At 48.2% G+C, this 26564-nt stretch overlaps 1 long non-coding RNA gene and 1 other non-coding gene across 2 annotated transcripts in view; one reads left to right on the top strand and one right to left on the bottom strand.

Annotated features, from left to right (window-relative positions):
* Positions 1 to 435: 435 nt before the first annotated feature.
* On the bottom strand, positions 436 to 572 carry LOC114817094. The gene has a single exon (XR_003764945.1). It is a non-coding gene; the product is annotated as a small nucleolar RNA SNORA7 (small nucleolar RNA).
* Positions 573 to 7274: 6702 nt separating this feature from the next.
* Positions 7275 to 26564, top strand: part of LOC114817071 — a 138191-nt gene continuing 118901 nt past the window's right edge. The window contains exon 1 of the long non-coding RNA XR_003764923.1: positions 7275 to 7707. This is a non-coding gene — a long non-coding RNA (uncharacterized LOC114817071). The remainder of the gene's footprint in view (positions 7708 to 26564) is intronic.

Below are 26564 nucleotides of genomic sequence, written 5' to 3'. Positions count from 1 at the left end.
ATGTTACAATTTCCAGAGAAGGGGAAATAAGTGGGAATTGGTCCCGTTCATCTGCTTATCCTAATCTGGAGAACAGTGATTCAGGACAAGGACTTCCATAAAAGTGATCACATCTCTCTTGATATTCACCTATTCCTGTCTCTGAGGGAGAGACAGACATAGGCAGATATCAACAGAGACTGGCACTTATCTCTGCCACAAACATGGAGAGCTTGTCTTGTCTTACGTTGTCGAGTCGTTTCCAACCCATAGTGACACCACGGACACGTCTCTCCCAGTACACCCTGCTCTCCATCTGCAATGATAGTGGATCTATAGAGTTTTCTCTGTAAAAATAGGGAAGTGGTTTACCTTTCCTGCCTTTCATGCAGTAAACTCAAGTCTCCGCCCTCGACTCTCTCCCATGCCGCTGCTGCTCAGCATGGGTGAGTTTTGACTTGTAGCAGATTGCCTCCATTTGCTAGCCACTGCCCAAGCTAGGAATGAAATGGGTAGGCCTCTGCTTGACTCTCCCTCCCATAACCGAGACTGGTGGAGTACTGGAAACTCTCCAGGTACGACCCTGAGAGGGGTTGGGTTGGTAGCCACCCAAATTTTGTCATTCCAGTGCTGAAACATTTGCTCTCACCTATCAACACATGCCAGAATGCCTTTGCCTCTTCCATTGTGCAGTCCGACCCTTTGATATTTATTGATTATTTATTGAACATTTTTACCACCTTGATCAATCAGTGGTATTTATTGAGCACTTATTGGGTGCAGAGCACCGTACTAAGCACTTGGGAGAGTACAACAGAGTTGGTAGACACATTCCCTGCCTAGGAGGAACTTAGGGTCTAGAGAGGGAGGCAGTCAGAAATAAATGCATTACAGATCTATATGTGAAGTGCTTTGGGGCTCAGAGTGAGGTGAATATCAAGTGATTAATGGGTACAGATCCAAGTGCGTAGATGGCACAGAAGAGAGAGGGAGCTCATTCATTCAGTTGTATTTACTGAGGGCTCACTGTGTGCAGAGCACTATACTAAGCCCTTGGGAAAATACAGTACAGCAATAAACAGTGACAACCCCTTTCCACAATGAGCTCACAGCCTAGAGGGGGGCAGTTGGAGAAAAAAGAGGGCTTAGTCGGGGAAGGTTTCATCTCATATTCTTTCATCAGGTATCTTAGACTTGAGTTGGCTCTCAAATCAAATGAAATGAAAAGCACCTTACCTAGTGAGAAGCAGCATGGCCAAATGGGTAGAGCACAAGTCTGGGAGTTAGAGGACCTGGGTTCTAATCCCAGCTCTACCAGTTGTTTGCTGTGTGAGCTAGGGCAAGTCACTTTTCTTCTCCGAGCCTCAGCTATCTCATCTGTCCAATGGGGATTAAGACTGGGAGCTCTATGTTGGATAGGGATTGTGCCCAACCCAATTTTCCTATATCTCTCCCAGTGCTTAGTACAGTGCCTGGCACATAGGAAGCGCTTAACCAGAATGGATTTTCCCAACAGTTTTATATGACTCCCTTTGAGTAAATGACTTTAAAAGAACAAGTGCGTCCTGCTTAAAAGATTCATCGATCAATCAATTGTATTTACTGAGCAGCTACTGGTTTTATATGACTCCCTTTGAGCAAATGTCTTTAAACGAACAAGTGCGTCCTGCTTAAAAGATTCATCGATCAATCAATTGTATTTACTGAACAGCTACTGTGGGCAGAACACAATATTAAGCATTTGGGAAAATGCAATACCGGCAGGGAATGTGTCTACCAACTCTTTTATACTGTATTCTCCCAAGTGCTTAGTGATTACACAATAAACGTTTAAAAAAAGTTATTGAATGATAGAAGAAAAGATCCCAGTCCTCAAGTGGATCAGGAGAAGCAGACACAAAATTATTAACAGGAAGGAGAGAAGGGTTACGGTGAAAGCAAATGTCAGAAGATCTATTTTTCTTGATGTTCCTTACCTCACTTGTGAGGTTGGTACTCAAGCGTGTATATGTAGACAGACTTCTACTGAGTTGACAGAGTCACGATGAAATCCCAAACCTTAGCATTTTAGATGTCAAATGAGAGCTCGCTAAGCTGTGGTTGAAAGAAATCAGGCAGCAAGCCAAACGAAAACCAGAACCTGAAGAAATTAGGCAGCCAACTTGGAAGAAACGCAATCGCTTGCCTCCCTAACCCTTGGTAAAGTTTTGATGTGAATTTCTGTTTAGGAGAAGGGGATGGGAGAAAAAGTTGCAGGGGAGGGAGGGCTTTGTTGGTGATTTTAGGGGAGTTCTAGAAGGGGATGGAAAAAGAGCATAAATGGAGTAGGTAAGGTAAATGTAAAATGAATAGGTTGGTGGAAATATGGGCAGGTCTGAAAATCCATCTCCATCATCATTATTAATGGTATTTATTGAGTGCTTACAGCATGTAGGACACTATGCTAAGTGCATGGGAGAGGACAACACTACAGAGTTGGTAGACACGTTGCCTACCCACAGTGAGCTTACATTCTATAAAGGGGGAGACAAAGATGATGTCCAGTTGGTGCTTTATAGTTGTGTGTGTGTGTGTGTACACATGCATGTATGCACAACAAACAATGGTATTTACTGAGCACTTACCGTGGGATAAGCACTGTCCTAAGGGCTTGGGAGGGTAGGAAACAACAGAGTTTGTAGACATGTTCCCTGCCCACACGAGCTGCGTCTTATAAAGAGCAGGAACTATTTTAAAATGGAGTCATTGCATTGTCCAGTCGGGTGGGGATTCATTCATTCATTCAGTCATATTTATTAATATACTTGACCACCGTTAGTTCACTCGTGTCGATATTTTTAGCCTTCATATACCTCCTCTCTGCATGTCTGTTTTGATTCGCAAATGCCTTTGAGGCGGTGCATTGTCTAATTTAACAATAACAATAATAATTCTGATAATATTAATAACTGCGGTATTTGCTCAGCACTTATTATGTGACAGACACTGTACGAGGTGCTGGGGTAGATACAAGATTATCAGGTCAGGCACAATACCTGTCTCATATGGGTCTCCCAGTCTTAATTCCCATTTTATAGATGAGGTCATTGAGTCCCAGAGAAGTGAATCAACTTGCCCAAGGTCCCACAGCAGACGTGTGGCAGAGCCGGGATAAGAACCCAGGTCCGAGCTCTTTCTGCTAGGTCAGGCTGCTTTGCATGACGTCCGGCATGGACGACGGGCTCGGCTGATGGTGATGAAGTCTTGGGGAGATGTGGATTGATTCTGGTTGAAGTGGTCCTAGTGGTTCATTTGTTGACCTTCCTTGGCTGACTTTCATTCATTCATTTAATTGTATTTATTGAGTGCTTACTGTGTGTAGAACACTGTACTAAGCACTTGGGAGAGAACAATCAGCAATATACAGACGCATTCATCTGCCCACACAGAGCTTAGAGTCTAGAGTGGAGGAGACAGACATTAATAGAAAAAAATAAATTACAGATATGTACATCATTCCTGTCAGGCTGGGAGGGGGGGATGAATAAGGGGAGCAAGTTAGGGCAATGCAGAAGGGAGGGGAAGAAGAGGAGAGGGAACTTAGTCAGGCAAGGCCTCTTGGAGAAGATGTGCCTTCAGTAAGGCTTTGTTTGACTTGAGGGGAGAGTCATTGTCTGTCAGACTTGAGGAGGGAGGGCGTTCCAGGCCAGAGAGAGGACATGGACGGGGGTCTGCAGTGAGATAAATGAGGTCGAAGTACATTGAGAAGATTAGCATGAGAGGAGTGAAGTGTGTGAGCTGGGTTGTAGTAGGAGAGTAAGGAGGTGAGGTAGGAAGGGGCAAGTTCATGGACTGCTTTAAAGCCACTGGTGAGGACTTATTGTTTGATGCAGAACTAGATGTAGAGAGAGAGAATTTTGGTTTCCAAACCATCTTCAAGGCTTTCAAGAGTCACAGTTCCCTCTGTTGCTCCATTTCTGCCTGCAAAGAGACTGATGGGGCTCAGCCTTTGGGTGGAAAAATAGAACTCGAGACGTTCAAATGTTTCCCTAAGCATTGATTAGGTGTGTGAGCCTCATAATACTGTGTTATTTGTGAAGTGTTTACTACATGCTGAGCACTGAGAGGTAGGTTCCAGATAATCGGGTCCGACAAGTCCCTGTCCCACAAGGGGCAGTCAGTCCAAGTCAGAGGGAGAATGGGTATTGAATCCCCGTTTGACATAGGAGGAAACTGAGGTCCAGAGAAATGAAGTGATTTGTCCAAGGTCTCATAGCAGAGAAATGGCAGAGCCAGAATCTGAACTCACATCCCCGAGGCCCAGGCGTGGTCTCTTTCCTCTAAGTCATACTGCTTTTCACAGGAAACCCAATGTAGGTGATGTATGGGAATCTTTGCTACTATTTGCAATTCAGCTGAGCGATATTTCATAAACTCTCCAGGCTAGCATAATTCTCTCCTTTCTCTGAAATCTTCTACTTCACCCCCTTGGCCCCAAGCAGGATTAAATCAATTTATAGTGTAAGCCTCTTCAAGGAATGGAAATCTCACAACTTCCCAATCAATCAGTCGGTCAATCAGTAACATTAATTCAGTGCCAACTTTGTGCAGAGCACTATACTAAGTTCTTTTTTAAAATGGAATTTGTTAAGCACTTACTATGTGCCAGGCACTGTACTAAGCACTAAAGTGGAAACAAGTGCTTAGTACAGTACTCTGCAAACAGTAAGTGCTCAATAAATACGATTGAATGAATGAATACAAGGTAATTAAGTCAGTCCTAATCCCTGTCCTTCAGGGTAAAAGGGAGGAAGAACAGGTATTTAATCTCCCATTACACAGAAGGCATATGGCAGAGCCCAAGTTAGAACCCAGATCCTTTGACTCCCAGATCTGGAGTCTTTCCAATTGGCCACACTGCTTTTCTCTGGGCTGGGGAGTTGGGAGACCTGGGTTCTCAGCCTGGCTCTGCCATTTGCCTGCTGTGTGATCTTGAGCAAGTCCTGTAATTTGTCTGTGCCTCTTTTGTAAAATAGGGGTTAAATATCTGGTCTCCTTTTCCTTTAGGGCTGGAACCCCCAAGTGTGACAAGGACTGTGTTTGATACGATTATATTATATCTACCCCCAGAGTTTAGTATCGTGCATGGCACATAATTATCTTGAAGCGTATCTCTAGTTGCTAAAGCACGATTTTTCTCTACACTGTAAACCTGTTTTGGGCAGGGAACATGTCTGCTAATTCTGTTGTATTGTACTCTCCCAAAGGCTTAGTACAGTACTCTGCTCATAGTGAATGCCTCAACAAATACAATTGATCGATAATAAGCATAAAACAAATACCAAATATTTTTACATGAACTGGAAACATTACTGTTGTGATTATTGGATAATCAGGAAGGGATTTTTGATCCCTCTTACCTCCAGAGCAGACGTGTGATTGGATGAGTCTACCCTGGAGTGTGGGGGCAGCGGGGTGGAGTCCAGACTAGGTGCTAGGGGAGGTGGGGGGTGCTGGGGAGAGGCAGGACAGAGGAGGAATTTGAGCGTTTCCCAGAGGGGGAAAGCATTTTCTCCTTCTACAACCCAGCTGGCACAGTTCGCTCCTCTAATGCCAACCTTCTCTCTGTGCCTCCATCTCGCCTATCTCACTGGGGACGTCTTGCCCACATCCCACCTCTGGCCTGGAGCCCCTTCCCTCCTCTAATCCGACAGACAGTGATTCTCCCCACCTTCAAAGCCTGGAAGAGGGACCATCTCCTCCAGGAGGGCTTCCCTGACTAAGCCTTCCCTTTTCTCTTCCCCCACTCCCTTCTGGGCGGCCCTAACTTGATCCCTTTATTCATTCCCCCTTCCCAGCCCCACAATGTTTATGAACATATCTGTCATTTATTTTAATTAATGTCTATCTCCCCATCTTGACTGTAAGCTCGTTGTGGGCAGGGAATGTGTCTGTTTATTAATAATAGTGATGGTATCTGTTACGGATACTGTGTGCCAAGCACTGTTCTAAGCACTGGGATATATACAAGGTTATCAGCTTGTCCCACTTGGGGCTCACAGTCTTAATCCCCATTTTCCAGATAAGGTCACTGAGGCACAGAGAAGTGAAGTGACTTGCCAAAGTCACGCATCTGACAAGTGGCGGAGCCGGGATTAGAACCCACGTCTTCTGACTTCCAAGCCCGGGCTCTTCCCACTAAGCCACACTGCTGTTTATTATTGTACTGTCCTCTCCCAGGCGCTTAATACGGTGCTCTGCACACAGTAAGCGCTCAATAAATAGGATTGAATGAGTGGATTGTCCCACAAGGTTCCCACCGCCGACTCTGACTCCAGGTCCTAGGAGCTGGAGGGGTTGGGCCGGACTGAGATTTTGAGAGGCAGAGGATGGATGCGGTGGGATTTATTTCCTTTTCTGCGGGAAGGGAAGGATTGGGGTTTAGTGAAGAGTCGGGACAGTCCCGCAAAGGGCAGGGAGAGAAGGAAGAGGATTGAAGCCTGGGCACAGACAGGGGCACGGGGTCGGCCTCTCTGGCAGGCAAATGAAGCGCAAATGAGATGCCAATCAGCCTCTATCATTGATCGCAGCCGGCTCGCCAGGTTGTCAAGGCGCGGAGCAGGGAAACGCCAACTCCCACACAGCTGTGCGGATTTCCTTTTCGCTCCTCTCCTTCCCTCCTCTCTTTTCTCCTCCTCCTCTTTTTTCTTTCCCCCCTTTCTCTCCTCCCCATTTCCCACCTCCCTCTTCCCCCTTCCCTTTTTCCTTTTCCCTCTTTTTCCTCCTCCCCTTTCCCTCCTTCCCCCCATCTCTTCTCTTCTCCCCCCCTTTTTCCTTCTTCCCTTTCCCTCCTCCCCTTTTTCTTTCTCCTCCCTCCCTCCTCTCTTTTTCCTTCTCCTCCCTTCTCTCCTCTCTTTTTCCTTCTCTTCTCTCTTTTTCCTTCTCCTCCCTTCTCTCCTCCTTTTTTCCTTTCTCCCTCCTTCCCTTTCCCCCCTTCCTTTTTTCCTTCTCCCCCTCTTCCCTTCCTCCCCTTTCCCCCTCCCTTTTTTCCCTCTCCCCTTTCTCTTCCTCCCCCTTCCCCCCTCCCTTTTTTCCTTCTCCCCTTTCTCTTCCTCCCTCTTTCTCCCTCCCTTTTTTCCTTCTCCCCTTTTCCCTTCCTCCCCTTTTTCCTCCTCCTACTTCCCCCTCCCCCTTTCCCTCCGCCCTTTTTTCCTCCTCCCCTCTTCCCTCCCTCCCCTTTTCCTTCCTCCCCCTGTTCCCTCCTCCCCTTATCCTTCTACCCTTTTTCCCTCCTCCCCCTCTTTTTCTCCTCCCCCTTTTTTTCTCCCGGTCCTGCCCCTGTCCCTCCCCGAGCACTCCGTGTGTGCCGGCCGGCGGGCCGGGCCGTATAAAAGAGCGTGGAAAGGGTCACCGCGGGTCCGGACGAAGCTGTGGGCCCGGCCCGGCCCGGGTGGGCGGGCCCGGGACCTTTGCGGGAGGAGGGCGGTGGGCGACCGTGTGTCCGCGGGCCCCCCAGGACCGACGGCCAGTCCTGCCGACCCTCCCGCTCGCCTTGGGGTGAGGGTGGTGGTCGTAGGACGCCGGGGTCCCTCGGGCTGGCCGGGATGACCCTCGGAGGGGATGGGGGCTGGGGATCTGGGCCCGGATACCCCCCAATGGATTTACTTGGCGCTGCCCCAAGGACTCAGGGGTCCCGAGTCGCCCGGACTCTGTGGATTTACTCGCCGCCCCTTCCTACCCGAGCTGGAGGTGAGTTTCGGGCGGGGGACGAGATGGCCGGCTGGTCCTGGGGAGGGGGTCTCCGACTAAGGCTGGGCAAGGTGGGGGGGACGCCGGCTGGTCCTGGAAAAAGAGCCTCCGGCTAAGGCTGGGGATGAGGTAGCCGCCTAGGGTTGGGGAGGGGGTCACCAGCTGGCCCTGGGGAAGGGGTCGCAGGCTGGGTTTGGGGAGGGGTTCTTCGGCCAAGGCTGGGGAGGGGGTCTCCGGCTAAGGCTGGAGAAGGGGTCGCCGGCTGGCTTTGGGGAGGGGGTCACCAGCTGGCCCCGGGCAAGGGGTCGTCTGCGTTTGGAGAGGGGGTCTTCGGCCAACGCTGGGGAAGGGGTCATCGGCTGGTCCTGGGGAGGGGGTCGCAGACTGACCTTGGAGAAGGGGTCGCCGGCTGGTTTGGGGGAAGGGGTCTTTGGATGGCGTTGGCGAGGGAGTCATCGGCCGGTCCTGGGGAAGGGGTCCCCGGCTAAGGCTGGGGAGGGGGTCGTTGGCTGGACCTGTGGAAGTCACCGGCTAAGCCTGGGGAAGGGGTCGCCGGCTGGTTTGGGGATAGGGGGCTTTGTAGGGCCCTGTGGAGCGGCCTCCGGTTGGCGTTGGCGAGGGGGTCAGCGGCTGGTCCTGGGAAAGGGGTCCCCGGCTAAGCCTGGTGAGGGGGTCGCAGGTTGCTTCTGGAGAAGGGGTCTCCTACTGGTCCTGGAGAAGGGGTCTTTGGCAGGCCCTGGGGAGGGGGTCATCGGCTGGTCCTAGGGAAGGGGTCTCTGGCCGGTTCTGGGGCAGGGGTCGCCGGCTAAAGCTGGGGAGAGGGGCCTTGCCGCCTCCCTGCTATTTAGCAGGTGAGATTGCAGCAGCCCAAGCCTGGCGGGCAGGGTTCCTCCCCAACCCAACCGATCCATCCCCCTGCCTCCGGTTGGTTTGGGGGCGTTGAGGAGGGTCCGCCCCCGGGACCCGCACAGGGAGGGGAGGGGGGAGCCCCGCACCTCGCACTTCACAGGGTTGCACCCACACGCAGCCCTCGCACTTGGGCCTTCAATTCCCTCCCTCTCGGGCCCGTTACTTGCCGGGAGGTGCCAAGTAAGTGAGCCATCGGGGCCTTTATGGACCACCCCCTTCCCCCCTCCCCCGCCAACTCTGGGGTCGGGTGGTTCGGTGCACCGACCCTCCAGCTCTGCCTCCTCCTCCGGGAGCCCTCCAGGCCTGCGGAATCGTCCCTGGTCGGCCTGGGCTGGAGGAAGAGGCAAAGCTGCTTGGATCGCTCCCCTTTCTTCTTCTTCTTCTTCTTCCCCCAAACCCCGGGGCTGAATGAGGATGAAGTTTCGTTGAGGGCAGGGAGTCGGTCTGATGTGTGGGGGTCTCCCAAGCGCTTAGTACAGTGCTCTGCACGCAATAAGCGCTCGGCAAATACGATTGACGGCCCGATTGGATGCAGTTGACTCCCCCACCCCCAATATTTGACAGGACATTTCCTCGCTCCCTTTCCTGTCTCCCCCAGTTTCCAGTCCTGATCTCCCCTCTGCTGGGCTTTCCTGGATCACCGAGGGACACTTTGGGCTCATTCAATCGTATTTATTGGGCACTTAGTGTGTGCAAAGCACTGTATTAAGCGCTTTGGGTTGTGTCTTGTGTAGGAGCTCTCCTACAGTGTGGGATTTCAGAGCCTGGAGGACGGTTGCTTTTTCTTCTTTTTTTCTCTCCACTCCATCTCCCCTCTCCAGCCCTCTGGAGTCCTCCATGCTGGGGAACAACACACTGTGCTATAGGCACTCCGTCTCCAACAAGAGCCTCCACTCCTGAGGATGAGAAGCAGTGTGGCTTAGGAGGATAGAGCCCCGGCCTGGGAATCAGGACCTGGGTTCTAATCCCAGCTCTGTCACTCGTCTGCTGTTTGACCTCGGGCGAGTCACTTCATTGCTCTGTGCCTCAGTTCCCTCATCTGTAAAATGGGGATTAAGACTGTAAGGCCCATGGAGGTCAGGGCCTGTGTCTAGAAAGCCCAATTTGCTTGTGTCCACTCCAGCACTTAATACAGTGTGTGGCACATAGCAAGCACTTAACACATAATACCATTATTATTATTATTCAGGCAGTCCTGAAGAGTTTGTCTGGGAACCTTCGCACCTCAGCCTCTGTGCTCTCTTGTATGAGGTCTGTGTGTCTGGGTTTTTTCTTCCTCTTCTGGGGAAGGGCTCCCTGCTTGCCACTGGATGGAATGAGGGAGAGCCCTTCCCCCAACCCCCCACCCCCAGCTTGCCCCAAGATCCAAGGATTCCCCTACAAATGCTAACCAGTCACAAGCTGCATGTGTCTTGCTGTCATTACCGAATGGTTTCTCAGTTCCTATTGCTTCTACCTACCCCCAGCTAGACTGGGGCACCTGATACCCTCCCTCATTTGCTCTTGGGACGGTGGTATATTCAGAATGTTTTTACTGAAGGACCCAAACTTCCAGCCCTTTCCCATTTCTCCAAACCTATACTTCCATACCAGGTTCTTTGGGCTGCTCACGGACCCTGGGGATTTTCCTCTTCACCCTCTCCCGCCCGGCTTTCCCATCCTGAAATATAACACAGTGGATTTGAGTTGGCAAGAAGCCTTGCCAGAGTCAGAGGGATGGACCTTGGCCTTTCATAATCCCTTCTAACCCCAAGGTCTTGGGATCCTCAAACTTTGTCTTCAAAAACGTCTTGAATCTGGTGGAGGCGGGACAACTCTTTTAAACTAGTCTCTGCCTGTCATTGTCCCCCTCCCCCCCGCTTCATCCAGCTGGCCAGTCGTGACTCTATTTGGCTTTGGTTCTTTTTTTTTAAAAAAAGTGTTTGTTAAACGCTTAGTATGTGCCAGGCAGTATTCTAATCGTTGGGGTAGATAGAAGGTAATCAGGTTGGACACAGTCCCTGTCCCATATGGGGCTCACAGTCTCAATCCCCATTTTACAGATGAGGTAACCGAGGCACAGAGAAGTGAAGTGACTTGTCCAAGGTCACACAGCAGATGTGTGGGGGAGCAGGGATTAGAAGCCAAAGCCTTCTGACTCCCAGGCTGCTGCTGTAACCAATAGGCTATACTGCTCCTCAACTGCATCTAGCAGTAAGAACTTGGGGTGGAAGTCCCCAGAAATCTGGCAGAATTTAACACCCTTAACCATTTGTCAGTGTTCACACTTGGTAGCAAAGAATCCCACCAGTGGAGAAGATTCCTTAAAACTGAACAGGGGTGAGGGTTTGGGGCCGGGCGGGGGTGGGTGTTCTCCAGAGGCCTGCAATTGAACCATCCTTCGGGTGGGAGCAGTGACTCAATTGCCCACAGGAAATTCAGTCGTTGCCCAATTTCTTCTGACAAGCTGATGTGGGTAGTTATTCCAACTGGTGGGGTTGGGGGGCGGGGAGGGGGCTTGTGTACGTGCAGGTGGACAAAGACACTTGGGTCTGCCTTCCACACACACGTGTCTGTAGAATCCTGTGTACAGGTGACTCTTGCAGGAATAGACAGAGAAGCAGGTGGGTTAGGAATGTTAACTCTGCAGGACTGAAAATACATCATTTCCTCATCACCCAACTTGAAGGGATCCGGGTCTGGGGTTGGGATGTCTGAGGTCATCTTGGATCAGCCCCAGATTCCTCGGCCCCCAGGATGGTGGGGGTGGGGGCTGCAGTGAGGAATTTCCAGGATCAGCGGGGCCCGAAAACTCCGACGGATTTTTGAGTGTCAACGAAGGACACTGGACCAGGCCGATACTCTCAGGGTTTTGTCGCACAAGGGGACTCTTGTGTGAATTCGGGCGGAAATTATGAATGACTCCCTTCTCCCTCCTACAACAAAAAGACCACACCAGTCTAGACCTTCGACCAACAACACACAAGAAAATTAGTACCGTCTGCTCAAGTCCTGTCTCTACGGGGCTGGAGCCCTTGGCTGTATATGGCCTGGAAGTGATGTTTGTTTGGGATAAGGAAGTTTGAGGTCTCTTAGCTTTCAACAAGAGATGTGACGCGTTCAAAATGGAATATTGTCTCCTGGCAGAGGGGTTTTTCTCCCTCTTTGAAACATCCTGTTAACTTATGAAAATGTATTCCCACAACCCACCCTGATTGGAGGTCTTTTCTTTTTTTTTCCTTTTTCTAATCCAGGGCTCTAGCACTTTTTTATTTTCACTGAGATAGTTTCTATAAGCAGCAAGCCAGAGCTGGAAGATGAACAGGAACTCACTGTGTGAGGGTGTTGTGATTGTTTCTTTGGCTCCAGAAGGAGCAGGGCACTCATCAGCAAGGCTTAGTGGCTAAAGCAAGGGCCTGGGAGTCAGAAGGACTTGTGTACTAATCCCGGCTCTGCTACATGTCTGCTGTGTGACCTTGGGCAAGTCACTTAACTCCTCTGTTGTATGATAATGGTATTTGTTAAGCGCTTACTATGTGCCAGGCACTGTTCTAAGCGCTGGGGAGGTTACAAGATGATCATGTTGTCCCACGTGGGGCTCACAGTCTTCATCCCCATTTTCCAGATGAGGGAACTGAGGCACAGAGAAGTTAAGTGACTTGCCCAAAGTCACACAACTGACAAGTGAAGGAGCTGGGATTTGAACCCGTGACTTCTGACTCCCAAGCCCGGGCTCTTTCCCCTGAGCCACGCTGCTTCTCTGTGCCTCAGTTACCTCATCAATAAGATGAGGATAAGAGTATGAGCCTCATATGGGACAGGGATCGCGTCCAACCTGATTTACTTGTATCATTCCTAGCACTGTGCTTATATCAGTGCTTGCCAAGTACTATAATGATTTTATTATCATTACTATTATCAAGGTTATTAATTATGGTATTTAAGTACTTTACTATACGACAAGGGCTGGAGTAGTTATTATGCAATACCGTCAGACACAGTCCCTGTTCCACATCGGGCTCATAATCTTAATCACCATTTTACAGATGATGTGACTGAGGCACAAGGAAGTGAAGTGACTTGCCCAAGGTCACAAAGCAGGTGGCAGAACCGGGTTTAGAACTCAGAATTAGGCATGGTCTCTGTTACAGAGTAGAAGTAGCATTAGTAATCAATCAGAAGTAGTAAAGACTTGTTTTCTGCCCTCAAAAAGCTTACCCTCAAATGAGGAAGACACACAAAAAAATGGAGCCAGCAGATATAAACAAACCCACATAAAAAGGGGGCAAAAATCAATCAATCAGTGATATTTATTGAGCACTTATGGGCAGAGCACTGTGCTAAGTACTTGGGAGAATATAATACAACAGAATTGGCAGTCATTTTCTCTGCCCATAAAAAGCTTACAGTCTAAAGGATAAAATTGATCTGCAAGGATGCTTGTTTTTCCATTTCTTTTCCTTGATGAACATTATAGGTAAGGAATGTGTGTGTGTTAGACAAGAAGTTCAACACAGAAGGTCAGCCTTCTGTGACCTTTATATGTCTTCATCTTTATATGTCTTTCTTCTTGATCACTCCAGCGATAGATATTTGTGGGGTGAGGAGGGAGAAGCTGACTTGAGGGCCAAGGATTGGGTCTGATTTCTTCTGTGGACCTTTTCTGAGCACTTAACATCGTGCTTTGCATGCAGAGGACACTTAATAGTATTAGTAGAACAGGAGGGCTTCATTTAGTTGTATTTATTGAGCACTTACTGCATGCAAAGCACAGTACTAAGCGCTTGAGAGAGTACTATATAGCAATCATCATCAAATGCCGCCGTCGTTTCCGATTCATAGCTTTGTGGTCTATTTTCCATAGTGGTTTTTTTTTTGGTTAAAAAAAAGGGGGTTTTACCAATGCCTTCTTCCTCGCAGTAAAAATTGAAGTCTTGCTGTTGTCTTTGATCAACATTTTCATCATTTGATCATTCGTCTTTGACTTTTTCCTATGCTGCTGCCACTCAGTACAGATGAATCAACTTTGTCTGACTCTTTGGCTTAGACCTTTCCAATATGGGTAACCCTGACAAGAGAATGTCTCTCGGTAGTGTGGCTCTAAAGCTTCATTGGCCTGAGCAAACTCTCCTGCCACGTTAAGGCTTTGATTCATAGGTGAGACAATATAACAATAAACAGACACATTCCCTGCCCACAATACGCTTATAATTTAGAGGAATTTGCAAAACATTTTCAGTGCTGCTTTTCCAGGTTTCCGATTCCACCCATTTCTCAGTCTTCACTGCCCCGCAGGTGATTTTTAAACAAGCTTAACATTTCTCTATCAGCCAATCATATTTATTGATCCCTTACTGTGTGCAGCACGCTATAATGAGAGCTTGGGAGGGTACACTGTAACACAGGTGGTAGACACACTCCCTGCCCATACTGAGTTGACAATTTGGGGGGGGTGTCTGTGTGCTGTGGGGCTGAGGGAGGAGGTGAATAAAGGGTGCAAATCCCAGTGCAAAGGAGAAACTGAATGTTGTACCTTTTTAAGAGTGGAATACTGACCTGTTGGGTAAAACAATCCAGCTGGGCTGACTTTCATGCTGAAGACAAGGAGTTGGTCACTGGGATTCATTTAGTCTATTCCTTTGGGCAGGCCACTTATTCTCTTGGGCACTCATCTTTCTCAAATGGCAAAATGGACCCCACTGAGAATTCTATTTTAAAATTTAAATAATAATCCTCACTGTGGTATTTAAATACTTCCTATGTGCCAAGCATTGTGGTAAGCATTGGGATAGATACAAGATAATCAGATCTGATACAATTCCTGTCTCATATGGGACTCACAGTCTAAGGCTTTAGACTGTAAGCTCGTTGTGGGCGGGGAATATGGCTGTTCATTGTTATAGCGTAAAGCATTTAGTACAGTGCTTTGCACACAGTAAGTCCTCAATAAATACTATCGAATGAATGAAAAAGAGGAATGGAGAGTGGGTATTGAATCCTTGCTTTACAGATAAACTGAGGCAGGGAAAAATTGTGGCTTTTTTTTTCTTGTAATAATACTTGTTAAGCACTTAGCATACACCAGGCCCTGTTCTAAGTGCTGGGGTAGATACAAGCTATTTAAATCGACCCAATCCATGTCCTATATGGGACACTTAGCTTTAATCCCCATTTTACAGCTGAGGTAACTGAGCCACAAAAAAGTGAGGTGACATGCCCAAGGTTACACAGGAGACGAGTGGCAGAGCCAGGACAAGAACCCAGATCCTCTGAATCCCAGGTCCATGCTCTTTCCACTAGGCCACGCTGCTTCTTACTTGATTTGTACAAACTTGGGGAGTGATAGGTCAAATTATGAGATTCCCTTTTGTCCATTTCTATTAGCAGATACAGCTTTTAGTGTCAGCTCTTTGTAAGCAGGGAACAGATCTCGCCCTTCCACTATACTTTCCCCTGAACTTAGTACAGGACATTACTCTGAGCAGGGGGTCAATCAATTAATCACTGATTTTTTTTTGAGCACTTACTATATTCTAAGGTCAGGAGTGTCTGATGCGGAGGTGGTTGGGCAACCAATGGAAGCAGTAACTAAAGACAGTAGAAATAGTCAACATTGATTGAGCGCCTACTTGGTGAGGGGCACAGAACTAAATGGTTGGGCAGTTCCAGTCGCCCTGTAAAGTACTCTGCTTAAAGTGCTCAGTAAATACCACTTCTCATAGACCTTGTACCACCACTTCCTAGGTTCTGATTTCTGGGTTCCCACTGGACAAATGGTTAAGTTTATTGTAGGCAGGGAAAGTGACTGCTAACTCTGTTGTATGGTACAACTCTGTTATATTGTGTTCTCCCAAATGCTTATTACAGTGGTCCTCATAGTAAGTGTGCAATAAATACCACTGATTGATAAATTCTTTTTGCATTGCTTGTCAAGTGAGGGCTGGAATCTCTCTGGGAATGTTCTGATGCAGTGAGAACCTGCAGCTTTCTCCATCTGCCTCCTCCATTGACCACAGGAGTAACTTCTGCTTCTCCAAGCCAATCAGCCAATTCTGTCAGTTTTGTATGTCCTCCCTTCTCTTTCTACCGCCCACCCCGCACGCTCCGCTCCTCTGCTGCCCACCTCCTCACCGTCCCTCGGTCTCGCCTATCCCGCCGTCGACCCCTGGGTCACGTCCTCCCGCGGTCCTGGAACGCCCTCCCTCCTCACCTCCGCCAAACTGATTCTCTTTCCCTCTTCAAAACCCTACTTAAAAATCACCTCCTCCAAGAGGCGTTCCCAGACTGAGCTCCTCTTCCCCCTCTACTCCCTCTGCCATCCCCCCTTTACCTCTCTGCAGCTAAAGCCTCATTTTCCCCTTTTCCCTCTGCTCCTCCACCTCTCCCTTCCCATCCCCACAGCACTGTACTCGTCCGCTCAACTGTATATATTTTCGTTACCCTATTTATTTTGTTAATGAACTGTACATCGCCTTGATTCTATTTAGTTGCCATTGTTTTTACGAGATGTTCTTCCCCTTGACGCTGTTTATTGCCATTGTTCTTGTCTGTCCGTCTCCCCCGATTAGACTGTAAGCCCGTCAAACGGCAGGGACTGTCTCTCTCTGTTGCCGACTTGTTCATCCCAAGCGCTTAGTACAGTGCTCTGCACATAGTAAGCGCTCAATAAATACTATTGAATGAATGAATGAAAAGAGCTTAGTACAGTGCTCTTCACAGAGTAAGCGCTCAAGAAATACAAATGACTGGCTGACTAATGGCTTTAAGGGGAAATCACTCGAATTATATTTATGGAGCACCTACTTGGTCCCAAGCACTGTATCCTGCCTTTGGGAGAATTCATAGAGAAAGGCCTCTGCCCTCAAGGAGCTTCCCATTGAGAGGAGAGAAATTTGAAGGCTTTACTAGGGCCTCTTGATAAGTTCAGTGCTTCTGAGGTGAGCTCATACAGGAGAGACCAAATAGGACTACCTTTCCTTGATCCCTGTCAATGGGAAACATTTTTTTTAAGTGATGTTGAAGTGCTTAGTATTCGCCAGGCACTATACTAAGCACTGAAATAGATACAAGCTAATCAGGTTGAACAGTCCGTGTCCCACATGAGGTTCACAGTTTTTATCCTTGTTTTACAGCTGAGTTAACTGAGGTGCAGAGAAGTGAAGTGAGTTGCCCAAAGTCACACAGCAGACAAGTGGTGGAGCTGGGATTAGAACACAGCTCCTTCTGACTCCCAGGCCTGTGTTCTATCTGCTAGGCCACCGTGCTGCTACAAGGGTTTATGACCCCGTTAATACATTCCTAACCCCCATGGTTAAGGGATGAAAAGTTTTTTACGTGGGACATGACCTTATTAGATCCAGGCTACCCCTATTCCTCTCCCTGCCTACACCCCCTATACCCAGAGGGCCCTAGAGTCCCTACCAGGGCAGGACAATAATAATTGTGATATTAAGCACTTATTATGTGCCAGGAACTGTACTAAGCACTAGGGTGGATACAAGCAAATCTGGTTGGACATAGTCCTTGTCTCACGTGGGGCTCACAGCCTCAATCCTCATTTGATGTTCACCTCCTCACGGTCCCCCGTTCATGCCTATCCCGCAGTCAACCCCTGGCCCACGTCCTACTGCTGTCCTGAAATGACCTCCTCCTCACATCTACCAAACTAACTCTCTTCCCCTCTTCAAAGCCATACTGGGAGCTCACCTCCTCCAGGAGGTCTTCCCAGACTGAGTCCCCCCACCTTTCCCTCTGCTCACCCACCCCCCGCTCTTCCCCCTTCCTCTCCCCTCAGCTCTGTGCTCATTTGTAAATATTATTTATTACCCTACTTATTTTGTTAATGAGGTGTATATCTCCTTGATTCTAGTTATCTTGATGATGATGTCTTGTTTTATTCTGTTTTGCTTTGCTGTCTGTCTCCCCCGCCCATCATTGGGCAGGGATTGTCTCTATTTGTTGCCGAATTGTACATTCCAAGCGCTTAGTACAGTACTCTGTACATAGTAAACCCTCAGTAAATACTATTGAATTTGACGGACAAGGTAACTGAGGCCCAGAGAAGTGAAATGACTTGCACAAGGCCACACAGCTGACAAGTGAAGTTGGGATTAATAATAGTATTTGTTAAGCGCTATGTGCTAAACCCTGTACTAAGTGCTGGGGTGGAGACAAGCAAATCAAGTTGGACACAGTCCCTGTGCCACATGGGGCTCACGGTCTCAATCCACTTTTTACAGATGAGAGAATTAAGATGCAGAAAAGAAAAGTAACTTGCCCAAGATCACACAGCAAGCAAATGGCAGAGCGGGGAACCCACAACCTTCTGACTCCCAGGCCTGGGCTCCATCCACTATGCCATGCTGCTTCTCACATGGGGGACCCCATATTGGCGGGGGGTGTCTAGAAATGGCAGGGAAAGGGAGTGGTGAGAACTCGGAGAGGTGGAACTGCTTCCCAGTGCCAGCCACAGAGGTGGCACAGGGTAGAGCCAAGTCACGCATGGCACCTCAGTAAGTGGCCCCTTCCTCCCCCGACCTCCTCACTCGGAGCCAGTGCCAAGCCACAGTTGGTTCTGGGGCGGGCTTCCCATTGAGGGGGACATGTATGGCACCTGGCAGCTTGGTCTCGCGAAAAATCAGGTGTTTTGCTTTTTAATTAAGTTTCCAAACTGAAACCGGAATTGTGGTTAACCAGCAGATGACTGTGGTTGTTCTTCTGTTTCTCCCTGTGCACTCCTCTGAGCGGATTTTTAGGTTTTTCCTAGAGATGGCTGGGAAACATCTCCTCTGAACTTTCTTTGCCACTGGATTTTCAGTCGGTCTGTGACTTTTTGGGAAGAGGCACAGGGATGGGGATGCATTTGTGGGCTCCATTTCCTTTATAATTTATTGCAATCAATCAGTGGTATTTATTGAGTGCTTACTATGCACAGAACACTGTACTAAGTGCTCGGGAGAGTACAGTATAGCAGAATCAGCAGACGCCTTCTCTGTCCATAACAAGCTGGCAGTCTAGAGGGGGAGACATTATGAAAAAATAAGTAATTTATAATGTATTTTAAAGGCACGTACATAAGTCCTTTGGGGATGGGGCAAATATTAATGTCCAAAGTTCACAGAATCAAGTGCGTGGATGAAGCAGAAGGGTGTTTAAGTGCTTCCTAAAAATCAGATAATCAGGTCAGAAACTTCCCTGTCCTACTCGAGGCTCATCTTGGAAATGAGGCTCTGGGGGAAGGAGAACAGGATTTTAATTCTCATTTGACCCCAACTAGGAATCTGAGAAACAGAGCAGTGGCGTGACTTGCCCGAGTTCACACAACAGGCAAGCGGTGGGGTTGGGATTAGAGTTTAGGTCTCCTGAATCCCAAGCCTGTGCTCTTTTCAGTGGAAAACAGCCTCGAGTTGGTTCTTCTCCTCACGGTCCTTCCCAATGCAGCTTGGATGTCCAGTGGACAGCAGTGTAAATTGAGCAATCTCAGCTAGCTGGTCCATGGTGCCTATTTTCTTTGTGGTATTTGTTAAACCCTTACTCTGTGCCCGACACTGTCCTAGCACTGGGGTAGATACAAGTTAATCAGGTTGGACACAGTCCATGTCCCACATGGGCTCACAGTCTTATTCCGCTTTTTACAGATGAGGTAAATGAGGCCCAGAGAAGTGAAATAATTTGCTCAGGCACACAGCAGATAAGTGGCGGAGCGGAAATTAGAACCCAGGTCCTCTGACTCACAAGGCCTAGGCTCTTTCCAGTAGGCCTCACCACTTCTTCCATGTCCCCTGACCATGTAGCAACTAACCCCACCTTTCCAGGAGCCTTGGCAAGCCATACTTCCGGGGAGATGCTCAAGGTGAAGCGCAAGCCTCACTTCTTGTGGGCACTGGGTGGAAAGTCTTCTGGGAGGAGACACCCGTGTATCTCATACTGTCCTTCCTTTCCCTCCAGTGCCCCCTGGGCTAACACCCCTTCAGAGGCTGACAGCTGCAGGATACCACAACAGTATTGTCCGGACCATGAGATATCAGCTCCCTTGGGGGGGGGGGGGGGGGCGGGAGACCTATTGGGAGAGATCTTCACCTCCCTCTAAACTGTAACTTCCTTGATGTCAAGGAACCAATCTACCAACTCGGTCATTCAATTGTATTTATTGAGAACTTACTATTTGCAGAGCACTGTACTATATGCTCAACACTGTACAATATAATTGACACATTCCCTGCCCACAGCGAGCTCACAGTCTAGAGAGGGAGACAGACATTAATAGAAATAAATTAGAGATATGTACTTGAGTGGTGTGGGGCTGGGAGAGCAGTCGAATAAAGGGAGCAAGGCAAGATGACACAGAAAGGAGTGGGAGAAGCAGAAAGGAGGGCTTAGTCAGGGAAGGCCTCTTGGAGGGGATGTGCTTTCAAGAAGGCTTTGAAGCGGCGGAGAGTAATTGTCTAACAAATACGTTGGAATCAGGATGTGGGTGAGAGGTCGAAGGCTAGGCAGACAAGATCAAGAAAATGTGAGAAGGTTGGCATTAAAAGAGCAAGGAGTGTGGGCTGGGTTATAGTAGAAGAGAAGTGAGCTAAGGTAGGAGGGGCAACGTGATTGAGTGCTTTAAAGCTGATGGTGAGGAGTTTCTGTTTGACATGGCAAGGCAGATGGGCAACTCAGTTGTACTGTACTCTCCCTAGTGCTTAGAACAGTTCTCTGCACGCAACAATAATAATGTTGGTATTTGTTAAGCGCTTACTATGTGCAGAGCACTATTCTAAGCGCTGGGGTAGACACAGGGGAATCAGATTGTCCCACCTGGGGCTCACAGTCTTAATCCCCATTTTACAGATGAGGTAACTGAGGCACAGAGAAGTTAAGTGACTTGCCCACAGTCACACAGTTGACAAGTGGCAGAGCTGGGATTAGAACTCATGACCTCTGACTCCAAAGCCCGTGCTCTTTCCACTGAGCCACGTTTCTTGTCTATTTGATTTTGGTGGGAAGCGGTCTTCAAGGTTGACACATTCCCTACATCAGCCAGTTTTCGGCCCAGTTTAGTGGCCTTGCCCTGGGCCCCCCTCCTACCCCAGTGTCTATCTTTGAGGGGTATCAGTAGATTGCCTTGTGAGGAATGAAATGTGTGAGCTGGGGGGAAGTGAGAGAGGAGCAGGGATGAAATGTAGGGGGATTGAGTGGACTAAATTCTACCAATGTGGCATGTTTCCCATGTTAATTTCACATTAGCAGTGTGGCCTTAATCAGTCAATCATATTTACTGAGTGTTTACTTTATACAGAGCACTGTACTCAGTGCTTGGGAGAGTACAGTATAACACTGTAAAAGACACGTTCCCTGCCCACAGAGTGTTTACAGCCTCGTGGATAGAGCACAGGATTGAGAGTCAGAAGACCTGGCTTCTAATTCCAGAACCCCATTGCTTGCCTGTTCTGTGAACTTGGGAAAGTCACTTTCCTTTGCCAAGCCTCAGTTTCCTCAACTGTAAAATGGGATCAAATACTTGTTTTCCCTCCCCCTTAGACTGTGACCCCTGTGTGGGACTCTGTGTGTTCTCGTATCTACCCCAGTGCTTAATACAATGATTGGTCTTCGTTAAGCATTTAAGAAATATAATAACAGTAATAATTGTTGTTCACAGCTGTTTGCAGACTCTTTTCCTCCATATCCTAAAAGTTGCCATTATAGAAAGGCAGCTTCCTTTTGCAGGTGTGGAAATATCCACATGGAGGTTGTTTTAAGTGCAGAGTGTAGTACAATCAAGCAATACCACTGATTGATTACTTGAGTGGCCGGCTCTGATTGTTTAAACAGTCAATCAACCAATCATATTTATTGAGTACTTACTATGTGCGGAGCACTGTACTGAGCACTTGAGAGAGTATAGTACAACAGAGTTGATAGACACATTCCCTGCCCATGAGAAAGTAACAGTCTAGATGGGAGACAGACATTAAGATAACTAATAAATTAGTTAATTTATTACTAATAAGCATTGTGGGGCTGAGGGAAGGGTGAATAAAGGGAGCAAAATCCAGGCTTTGGCCTTCCAGGTAAACTCCTGTGTGGGTGTTTTGCTCCTCTAGCTGAGAAGTTTGGCACACAGTTCCTTGTACCTTCAGTGAGGCTTTGAAGCGGAGAGAGGAATCATCTGTTGGATGTCAAGAGTGAGGGCGTTCCAGGCCAGAGGCAAGACGAGGGCGAGAGGTCGGTGGCGGGGTAGACGAGGTACAGTGAGTAGGTTGGCACTAGAGGAGCAATATGTGCGGGTTGGGTGATACAAGGAGAGGGTGAAGTGAAGCAGGGAAGTGAGTTTCACACAGACTCGCTTGTGTTCCTGTTCTAAGGTCTCCTTCCAGCCTGGCCCAGTAGCTGCATGCTGGGGGAGGCGATTGGGGATACATTGAGACCTTTGAGGTTCAGTTAGACAGCTTTTGAGCAGCCTTTCTGAGCTCTATCACCTAACCACAGTGTGGCCTGTTTTTTTTTAATGTTGTTTAAGTGATTAATATGTGCCAGGCACTGTACTACACAGTGAAATAGATACAAGTTAATCAGGAATGGGCACATTCCTTGTCCCCTTCTGGGCTCACAGTCCTAATCCCTGTTTTACAGATGAGGTAACTGAGGCACAGAGAAGTGAAGTGATTTGCTCAAGGTCACATAGCAGGCAAGTGGCAGAACCAGGATGAGGATCCAGATGGTTCTGACTCCCGGGCCCACACTCTAACCACTAGGCTATGTAGCTTCTCACGCTGGCCCGGTGGGGGAGAATGGGTGCCCAGAGAGGTCTGGAATGATGAGACACTTTTCTCCAGCCTGAAACTCACTGTGGCTTTCAGGCAGCATCCTGGTGTCCTGGTCAATCACAGGGGCTATCAATCAAGCAATCTATAATATTTATTGAGCTCTTACTATGTGCAGAGCACTAATATTAAGCACTTAGGAGAGTATGCTACACCAGACTTAGACTGGTATTTAATTCCCATTTGACAGCTGAGTCACACAGCAGGCAAGTGGCAGAGGTAGGAATAGAACCCAGATCCTCTGACTCCCAGGTCTGGGCTCTTTCCACCAGGCCATACTGCTTCTTGCTATAAAGGAGCTTTTCCCGCAGTCAGTCAACTAATGGTATTTATTGAGCATTTACTGTGGACAAAGCACTGTAGGCACTTGGGAGTGTACCCTGCTTGGGAGTTGGTAGACACGTTCCCAGCCCACAAGGAGCCTATAGTCTAGAGGGGGAGACGGATGTTGATATACATAAATTACGGCTATGTTCTTAAGTGCTGTAGGGCTGAGGTGAATATCAAGTGTTTAGAGTTCAGATCCAAGTGCGTAGGTGATGCAGAAGGGAGAGGGAGTAGAGGAAATGAAGGCTTAGTCTGGAAAGGTCTCTTGGAGGAGATGTAATTTTAATAAGGTGTTGAAGGCGGGAAGAATAATCATCTGTCAGATATGAAGTGGGGGGGCAGTTCCAGGCCAGAGGCAGGATATGGGCAAGGGGTCAGCAGCGACATAGAGAAGACAGAGGTATAATGAACAGGTTGATGTTAGGGGAGCAAAATGTGCAATAATAGGAAATCAGAGGGGTAAAGTAGGAGATGGGCAAGCTGATTGAATGCTTTAAAGTTGGTGGTGAGGAGTTTCTATTTGATGTGGATGGGCAACCCCTAGAGGTTCTTGAGGAGAGGGAAGATGTGCCTTGAAATTGTTTTGAAAACACAATCAGGGCAGCAGAGTGAAGTAAGGACTGGAGTAGGGAGAGACAGGAGGCAGGGAGGTCAGGGAGGAGGCTGATGGGAGTAGTCGAGGAGGGATAGAATAGATGAGTGTAGTAGCAGTTTGGATGGAGAGGAAAGGGGGGATTTTAGCAATTTTATGGAGGTAGAACTGACAGGTTTTGATGACAGATGGAATATGTGGGTTGAATGGGAGAAAGGAGTCAAGATAATGCCAAGGTTACAGACTTGGGAGACAGGAAGGACTGTGGTGCTGTTTACAGTGTTGGGTAAGTCATGGAAAGGGCAGGGGTTGGGTGGGAAGATAAGGAGTTCTGTTTTGGACAGGTTAAGTTGGAGATGTCGGTGGGTCATCCGAGTAGAGCCCCCTTGAAGGCAGGAGGAAATGCTAGATTGCAGAGAAGGAGATCAGGGCTGGAGATGGAGTTTTGGGAATCATCAGCGTAAAGATATTAGTTGAAGCTGTGGGAATGAGTGAGTTCTCCAAGGGAGTAGGTATAGATCCCTCCTCCGATTTACTACAACTTGCCCTGGTCCATGAGTGGAAAAGTAGATTGTGACTCTCCAGGGAGATAGTGTGTGGAATATTTGGAAACATTCTCTCCCTCTCTATGATGGCAAGTAGTGTAGCCTAAGTGGATAGAGGTCGGGTCTGGGAGTCTGAAGGCCCCGGGCTCTAATCCTGGCTCTGTCACTTGTCTGCCATGTGATCTGGGACACTTGAACTCACAGTCTGAAGGAGAGAGAACAGGTATTGAATCCCCATTTTACAGACGAGGAAACGGAGGCCCAGAGAAGTGAAGTGGCTTGCCCAAAGTCACACAGCAGGCAAAGGTCAGAACCAGGATTAGAACCAAGTTCCTCTGACTCTCAGGCCTGTTTTCTATCTGTGAGGAGAATATTTTTGCTTGGTTTCAGGAAGAAACTGTTTTTGGCATGCCTGTTATAACTTTCTCTTGAAACATAAAGATGCCTTGTTATGACTTCAATTGTTTTGGTGCAGGGTGGGTGAGGGGGGCCCTATTTTCTCTCCCCCATCCCCCTCACCCCTTCACGCTTTAGAAAAAAAGTTCCTTCCTCTCCTCAGCATCTGTGTCTTTAAGAATTCCCTCCATTGTAGCCGCCGGACAGAGACCCTCTGTGAGAATATAGTGGAGGGTTCTCTTCAGCCAGCCCCCCTCCCCCCCAATATTAAAAGACCCTCTGAACAAGCTCCTCATTGAAGAGGGTCTCTCTGTCTCAGGACAAGCCATGCCGACGGAGAGTTTATCCCCGAACACTCGGTTTACAAAGAGGGCTGGAGTGTCAGATAAACTCAGACCTGCAAAAAAAAAAAAAAAAAAAAAGGACAAAACCCCCTTTATTTTCACCCCTGCGGGGAGACAAATAAAGACTTTGTGCATGTGGGCGGATCTGAGGAAGGGTGTTTATGTGTCTGTAGTAGCAGTGGGAGAGGAGAGACCCAGAATCTGGTTCGCTTTGCAGGATTTTATTTTTGGATGCCAGTGCAGAGCTGAAGGTCTAGATCAAGCGCTTGATACCCCACCTTCAGCCCCACAGCACTTGGGTACACAGCTATAATTTATTTTAATGCCTTTCTCCCCGCTCTTGACTGTGAGCTCCTTGCGGGCAGGGAATGTGTCTCCCAACTCTGTTGTATTGGACTTTCCCAAGCACCTAGAACAGTCCTCTGAACACTGTAGGAACTCGATAAATGATTGATTGACTCCTCCAAGTGCTTAGTACAGTGTTCTGAACACACTAAGTGCTCAAGAAATATCATCGACCGATTGGTTATAAAATGAAATGAATGGCCAGTCTAGATGACAGTGCCAGACCTGACAGGGAGCTTAGCTCCAAACAAAGGGCAAGTGGCAAGGCCTCATGGGAAGAGCATGGGCCTGTGAGTCCTAGGAGCTGGGTTCTAATTCTGACTCTTCTGATGGCTTGCTCTGCAGGCAGTAAGAGCTCAATAAATGTTGGTTGATGAATCCCAGCACCTGGGGATCAAAGGTGTGCTCTTTCTCTCTCTCTCTCTCTCTCTCTCTCTCTCTCTGTTAGATAGCACTGGGATCCTTTAGTTCACCAGTTTTGGGGCCCTTTTGCCTGTCCTGCTTTTCATCTGGTTGAAAGCTGGGGGTCATTCCTGGCTCCTAGAGGTCAGCTGTGGTGCTTCCAGACAATTACTGTCTGAGGGGCTTTGGTTACCAAGCCGCATTAGCAGGAAATCTCCTCCCGAACCTGGGCTGACATGACCTGGCCTTTTCTCACCCTTGGGCTCTGTTCTAATCCCTGCGGTGTGATCTTGGGTAAGTTACTTCACTTCTCTGGACCTCAGAATGGTGATTCAATGCCTATTCTTGACTGTAAACTCATTAGGGCCAGGTTATGTGTCTGTTAATTCTGTGCTCTCCCAAGTGCTTAGTATAGTGCTCTGCACCTAGTAAGTGCTCAATAAATACTACTGATTGATAGATTGCCTTCCTACTTAGACTGTCAGCCCCATGTGGGCTCTGATTATCTTATCTCCCCCAGTGTTTGGTTCAGTTGAGAAGCAGTATGGTATAGTGGATAGAGCACATGCTTGGGAGTCAGAGGTCATGGTTTCACTTCTCTCTGCCTCAGTTACCTCATCTATAAAATGAGGATTAAGACTGTGATTCCCAAGAGGGCCAAGGGACTGTATCCAACCTGATTTGCTTGTATCCAGCGCTAAGTACAGAGTTTGGAACATAGCAAGTGCTTAACTACCACAATTATTATTGTAGTCTCAGGGTTAGGGGGAACAAGCTTGGCCTTTCATGGACCACAGCAGTACCATTGAATTGGAGGTGTTTAGACCCATCATGTCTTGTTTCAGCATAGTGGTCTCCTAATAATAATAATAATGATGATGGCTTTTGCTAAGCCCTTACTAAGCTTACTATGTACCAAGCACTGCTCTAAGTACTGGGGTAGATAAAAGTGAATCAGGTTGAACACAGCTCCTGTCCCACATGGGTCTCACCCTCTTCATTCCCATTTGACAGATGAGGGAACTGAGGCCCGGAGAAGTGAAGTGACTAGCCCAAGGTCACATAACAGACAGGTGGAGGAGCTGGGATTAGAACCCAGGTCCTTCCGACTCCCAGGCCCATGCTTTATCCACAAAGCCATGCTGCTTCCTCTGGCCAGGTTTCAGAACTGATAGCATTTTGGGTCAATTTTCCGCTCTCTTACCCCTCT

This window comes from Ornithorhynchus anatinus, chromosome 15, assembly GCF_004115215.2.
Source record: "Ornithorhynchus anatinus isolate Pmale09 chromosome 15, mOrnAna1.pri.v4, whole genome shotgun sequence".
In the NCBI taxonomy this organism is placed as follows: Eukaryota; Metazoa; Chordata; class Mammalia; order Monotremata; family Ornithorhynchidae; genus Ornithorhynchus; species Ornithorhynchus anatinus.
Note: the sequence above shows the minus strand (reverse complement) of the source record. Positions and strands in the feature narration are given on the sequence as shown.